Consider the following 6,593-nt stretch of genomic DNA (forward strand, 5'->3'; position numbering starts at 1 on the left):
AGAGGAGGGGCGGTGCGGGGATTTGCGGAGAGAGGAGGGGCGGGGCGGGACGGGGCCGGGCGGCGCGGGCGCACGCACCGATCTCCCCAGCGCTGTGGGGGTGGCTGCAGCTCCCCGCGCGCTCCCTTCTTTGGGGGTCTCTGGGCTCGTGACTTTTTTTTAAATAAAGAATGAGCGGATGCCCGTGACAAGTTAATAGCTCTTGCCGCGCTCTAAAGTTAAGTTGTATCTCCTTCCCGCCGCGAGTCTCCTTCCACAGACCCGCCGGAGGCTGCCGGGACGGGCGCTGCGCGGGACTAGGCGCTAGGTGCTCCCGGCTGGTTCCGGCGAGCAGCCCCCACCCCTCGCCCACGCTCGCGGTTAGAGACCCCAGCACCCCAGGCAGACGGCCCGGGCCTGGACCTCTCCACGTCGCGGTGGTGCAAACCCCGCCAGCACCCCCACCCCACGCGCAGCCCGTGTCTCCTTTACCCCCGCGCACTTAACGCAGGGCGCACGCACGCATCCCGGCCCCCTCACACTCACACTGCGTCTTCTGTCACACCGCCTGTCGCACACACAGTGTTCTCTGACTCCCACCATCTCCTGTCTCACACCCACTCCAGTTTCGTGTCGGGCGCCCGCCAGTTCTCCCTCGGTCGCGACGGCGCACGCTCGTCCCCTTCTGCCCCGGAGCCTGCCCGCGCCGCCCGGTGGCCCCTCGCGCTGGCTTGATCGTGGGAACCAGGCGGGGCCCCAGCGTCCCTGCCCCTGCCGGGTCATCCATCTCCCTCCCCGTCGGCCAGCCGAGACTTCAAAGGCGCCTCCTCCGGCCGGGCCTGCCAAACCCCGATGCAGCCTGGGTGTGGGCCCGGGGCTCTCCCCGGCGGGGGAGGCCGGGCCGGGGCGCGTCTGGGCCCGACTCCGTCCTTAGTGCGGCGGCGGCGGACTCCAGAGCTGACCGCGGGGCCACCCCCGCCGCGGCCGGGCCACGCGCGGGCCACCCGGGAGCTTCTACCAGCCCAGCGAGCACGCGCCGGCGAGAGGGGGGCCTCATTTTCATGGCAAGGGAAATCCGGATAAGGACGGACTCCTTTCCGAGGAGAATGGGAACGCGCTAGTCCTGGTGCCTGACACTCTCTCCTAAAGAAAATGAGTCTCCCCTGGAGCTTAAGCCATATTTCCTTCGCCTCCTTTCCTCCTTCCCATTCGGACACCCCTAACTGACAGGCTGTAATCCTCGGATCGGAACTACTTCTGCCTGGAAGATTTGGCCGGCTTTTCCTTTTCTCTCAGCGTTCCTGCAAAGCCAATTCGTTCTGAGCTGCACTGATGGCGGGCTGAGGGAGGAGGGCTACTTCCAACTTCTGGCACCACCTGGGTGGTCGCCATAACCGAGTGATTCCTTTACAGCTATTTATAATCCTTAACTTTATACAGGTTCTTTTGCTTAGAAGAGTTAAAGAACGTTTAAGTATTCTCTTTTGGCACTGATGTGGGGCATAGTCACTGAATGACATTTATCTATATTCAACTTGACTATGAATTTTTTGAGCATAGGGATGTGTTAGTTCCCTGGCCGCAGATTCTAGCACAGGGCATGGCAAATAAATTGTAGCTGTGCAATCAATTATGTTGAACTCAAATGAACCAGCTTTTTGCATGGAGCTTTCCAAACACTTTATCATACTTAAAAATGTTATGTAAAGCTTTCCAAGAAGGAAGGAAAACAGAAGGAGAAAAAGAAAAGGAGGATGGAAGAAGGAATCCCAGAATCATTTCAGATCCTTTGAAAGAAAGAGGTTAGATTTAGATCTTCAAAGCTAAACCAGACAGATCTGCATATCTGAGAACATAGAAGCCCTAAAACCGATATTAAACATCATCTCAAGTTCATAGTGTTTTCCTGGCTAACAATGCCAGCTTCTCTTAATGTAAGTCTCTAACTTTGAATTGTCCTTATTACCTTGTCTGTCGTGTCTTGAGCTATGAACACAAGGCTAGACTGGACACAGATTGTTCAAATCTAGAAATTGGCAACTTAGATTTTTATCTGTTAGCGAGCTTTTATCCCATTTAAAGGAAAGAAAGGAGTTAGTATAACCATATTAACTGTTTAGAAAAATTGGTGGCAGTATGGAGGATTCAGTAAAGTGTCTCCAGAGTAACCCGTGGCGGGACATCAATGAGCATAATATCCTTCTGTAGATCATCTACAATGTAGACAAATGTTTTCATCCAACAATACATTTTTGGGACACATCCATTTTGAGACATGTAGGGATATACCATTGAATGAATATACCAGAATGTATTTATTCATTCTCCCATAGGGACATTTAGTAGGCCTTTTTTTTTTCTACTAAAAATCATGTAGTGACATCTTTGTGGTGGTGGTCCCCTTGTTTGCAGATGAAAGTGTTTCTCTTACTTTTGTCCCTAGAAATGAAATTGCTGGGTTGTAGGGTTACATACTTTCATCTTTACTAGATATCAATCACCAAACTATTCTTCCAAGTGGTTGTAACAGTTTATTCTCTTAGCAGTATGTCAGCCACCTGCTTTCCCCTCATCCCCAGCAATATTTGGTATTGAGAGGTGACAGTGTGCTGGCAGTCCTCACAGCCCTCGCTCGCTCTCGGCGCTGCCTCTGCCTGGGCTCCCACTTTGGCAGCCCTTGAGGAGCCCTTCAGCCCCCTGCTGCACTGTGGGAGCCCCTTTCTGGGCTGGCCAAGGCCAGAGCCAGTTCCCTCAGCTTGCGGGGAGGTGTGGAGGGAGAGGCACAGGCGGGAACCTGGGCTGCGCGCGGTGCTTGCGGGCCAGCGTGAGTTCCGGGTGGGCGTGGGCTCGGTGGGTCCCGCACTTGGAGTGGCCAGCCAGCCCTGCTGGCCCCGGGCAGTGAGGGGCTTAGCACCTGGACCAGCAGCTGCTGTGCTCAATTTCTCGCCGGGCCTTAGCTGCCTTCCTGCGGGGCAGGGCTGGGGACCTGCAGCCCGCCATGCCTGAGCCTCCCCCTGCCCTCCGTGGGCTCCTGTGCTGCCCAAGCCTCCCCAACAAGCACCGCCCCCTGCCCTATGGCGCCCAGTCCCATTGACCACCCAAGGGCTGAGGAGTGCGGGTGCACGGCATGGGACTGGCAGGCAGCTCCACCTGCAGCCTGGTGTGGGATCCATTGGGTGAAGCCAGCTGGGATCCTGAGTCTGGTGGAGACTTGGAGAACCTTTATGTCTAGCTAAGGGATTGTAAATACACCAATCGGCACTCTGTATCTAGCTCAATGTTTGTAAACACACCAATCAGAACCCTGTGTCTAGCTCAGGGTTTGTGAATGCACCAATCAACACTCTATCTAGCTACTCTGGTGGGGACTTGGAGAACCTTTATGTCTAGCTAAGGGATTGTGAATACACCAGTCGGCACTCTGTATCTAGCTCAAGGTTTGTAAACACACCAATCAGTACCCTGTGTCTAGCTCAGGGTTTGTGAATGCACCAATCAACACTCTGTATCTAGCTACTCTGGTGGGGACTTGGAAAACCTTTGTGTTGACACTCTGTATCTAGGTAATCTAGTGGGCACTTGGAGAACCTTTGTGTCTAGCTCAGGGATTGTAAATGCACCAATCAGCACCCTGTCAAAACAGACCACTGGCTCTCTGTAAAATGGACCAATCAGCAGGATGTGGGTGGGGCCAGATAAGAGAATAAAAGCAGGCTGCCCGAGCCAGCAGTGGCAACCTGCTGGGGTCCCCTTCCACATTCTGGAAGCTTTGTTCTTTCCCTCTTTGCAAAAAATCTTGCTGCTGCTCACTCTTTGGGTCCACACTGCCTTTATGAGCTGTAATACTCACTGCGAAGGTCTGCAGCTTCACTCCTGAAGCCAGCGAGACCACGAACCCACCGGGAGGAACGAACAACTCCAGACGTGCCACCTTAAGAGCTGTAACACTCACCGCAAAGGTCCACAGCTTCACTCCTGAGCCAGCGAGCCCACGAACCCACCAGAAGGAAGAAACTCCGAACACATCCGAACATCAGAAGGAACAAACTCCAGACGCGCCACCTTAAGAGCTGTAACACTCACTGCGAGGGTCCGCAGCTTCATTCTTGAAGTCAGTGAGACCAAGAACCCACCAATTCCAGACACAGTATAAGCCGACTTTTCCATTTTCCCCCAGTTTCATGGATATGAAGTGGATGGTACATCACTGTAATTTACTCTTTCCTTGAATTTTACCTTTTCCCTGAATTTTACTTATTCAAGGCTTTTAAAATTCTCTAAACCAGTATTGTTCAATAGAACTTTTTTGTCAGGGTGGAAGTGTTCTCCCTTTAATGGGTTTCTTTCCACTTTAGTGAGTCCTCTAAGCTGCCATCAGTTTTCCTACAAAGGAAATCTGATCATGTCAACTAAAAAATTTTAAAATGTGACAAAACCTGAAAAAGTTTAGATTATCTGTGGTTTATTTATTGCCTACAGGCTGCACCCAATTATAAAGCTTGGACCACAAGGGTTTTATATCCAGCTCTGCTCTGTATTTCCACCTTTATCTCCAGGCTCTGAATCCCACATGCTCTGTGCTGAACTTCTTACTCAAAAAACACCACCATATCCCAGCTGTCTGAATCTTGTACTTGCAGGCCTCTCTCCTTGGTTTGCATTTTTTCTTCCCTCACCTGCTACTCATGCTTCTTTCCTAGCATGCCTTCTCTACCAGAATGAGCTTCATGAGGATGAAAGACTTTTCTTATTCATTTTTGTATCCCTAGTATCCACCCTGGTGCAAGCAAAATAGCTGGGGTGCAATATTTGTTGAACGCCTGCATGAATGAATGAGCGAAGTGTACTAACAAAAAAAAATGGCTGAAGGAGAAAAATATAGAGTACAGTAAATAACTCTAAAACAACAGCTTTCTATCAACCATAGGCTATAGGTAATTCAAAATAGGTAATTCTTATATTAAACTGTATTCTTTTCCACTGACCTTTTAATTTATTATGGGTTAGTATTATTCCTACTAGTTAACAAAGAAAAACTTTCCCAAAACCTATCACTGAAGAATGCTTCAGCTACAAGAAGCAGAGAAACAAAATCAAAAGAACAAGCACATAAAACCTGATGACCAGTAGCTTAAACATTTTTTTTTTCCAATTCATAAGAAGCCTGAGGAGACTGCAACTGGGACAGACTGTGGCATCTCTGCTAAGCTCTGACCTTTTCCTTCCTGTCACAGAGCTGCTGCTGCTCCTGACACATCCATATTGAATGAAGGGGAAAAGGAAGGAACAATGCCAGCTAGAGTATCCCTTATGAAAGCAAAAATGTTCCGACAACACCCCATCACAGCAGACTTCTTATAATTTTATTGGCCAGAATTGGGTAAATGGCCACTCCTAGCATCCAGGGAGGTGCAGATGACCTTCACAGTTATGAGCCAATGAATGGGACACATTGCCAGCACAAGGCAAAAAGGGTTCTGTTAGTGAGGAAGAAAGGCTAATAGTGGATAGTTAACAAAGCATCTTCCATAAAACATGACCCAGCATTTAAAACGTTAAAACCAAATATCTGGTCTAATCTCATGTTTTAGCCACTCACATTCCACCTCCCAGAAGGCATAGAGGCCTGAAGACTTAAAAGGTCCCAAGATGTACTATAGGACTTTCGGGCTTTTGACTTGCAGGCCCTGTTTCCCTTTAATAATAATAAGAAAAAAATAATAGGTGGTGGGGGAAATAAAATAGGCATAGTGAAAAGGAGGAATTATAAAATTGGATTCAAAAAGTTGCCTCTATACCGGAGCTGCTTCTTCAGATTGCTTGAATTGAGTCCTTCTTACTGTGACCCACTGCTCACGGAACTGGACATTCTGCATTTACCTTTCTAAGACATCACAGTGCACACAAATCAAGGAGACAGACAACAATACTGCAGCAGAGCAGGAGGAACGTGGAATTAGGCTGAAGGGTAAACATCAGGGTTCACCTTCGATCTGTCTATTTATTTCAAGTGCCGTGTCTGGATCCCTGAATGCAAAATATTTGGGTCAGATCCTGGAGTAAATAAGGCATTAATTGGCAGCAGTTTAGATGACTAAAGTGGAGAGAAATGTATGAAAGGTAGATTATAAATACACTATATCCTTTTTGTATGTTGCTGACAGTGCTGGCAAGGTAATACAATTTTAGGATAATGAAAAGGGATAAAATAAGAACATTATTTCTTGATAATTTCCAAGAAGATATGAACCACTTGTTGTATATATGTCCCATATGCCTCACGTGAACTTCCCACCTTTTCAGTTTCTCCAAATTTTATCTCCTTTTTAAGTCTCTGCAATTTACTACTACAACTCATTTGTTCATTTATCTTTTAACAAGTAACTTAAGTTCCATTTGAGCAAGTTCCTAGCACCATAAAGAAACCGACTCTGGAGAGTGAATTTGGAAGAATGGAAGACACTGTCTGCTGGATAGTGTTACGGACTGCATATTTGTAATCTCCCAAAATTCATATGTTGAAACTTTAGCCCTCAGAGGAATGGTAGTAAGACACGGTGTCTTTGGCAGGTAATTAGGTTTAAATGAGATCATGAAGGTGAAGTCCTCATAAT

The sequence above is a fragment of the Hylobates moloch genome, unplaced genomic scaffold (assembly GCF_009828535.3).
Source record: "Hylobates moloch isolate HMO894 unplaced genomic scaffold, HMol_V3 SCAFFOLD_12, whole genome shotgun sequence".
NCBI lineage: Eukaryota > Metazoa > Chordata > Mammalia > Primates > Hylobatidae > Hylobates > Hylobates moloch.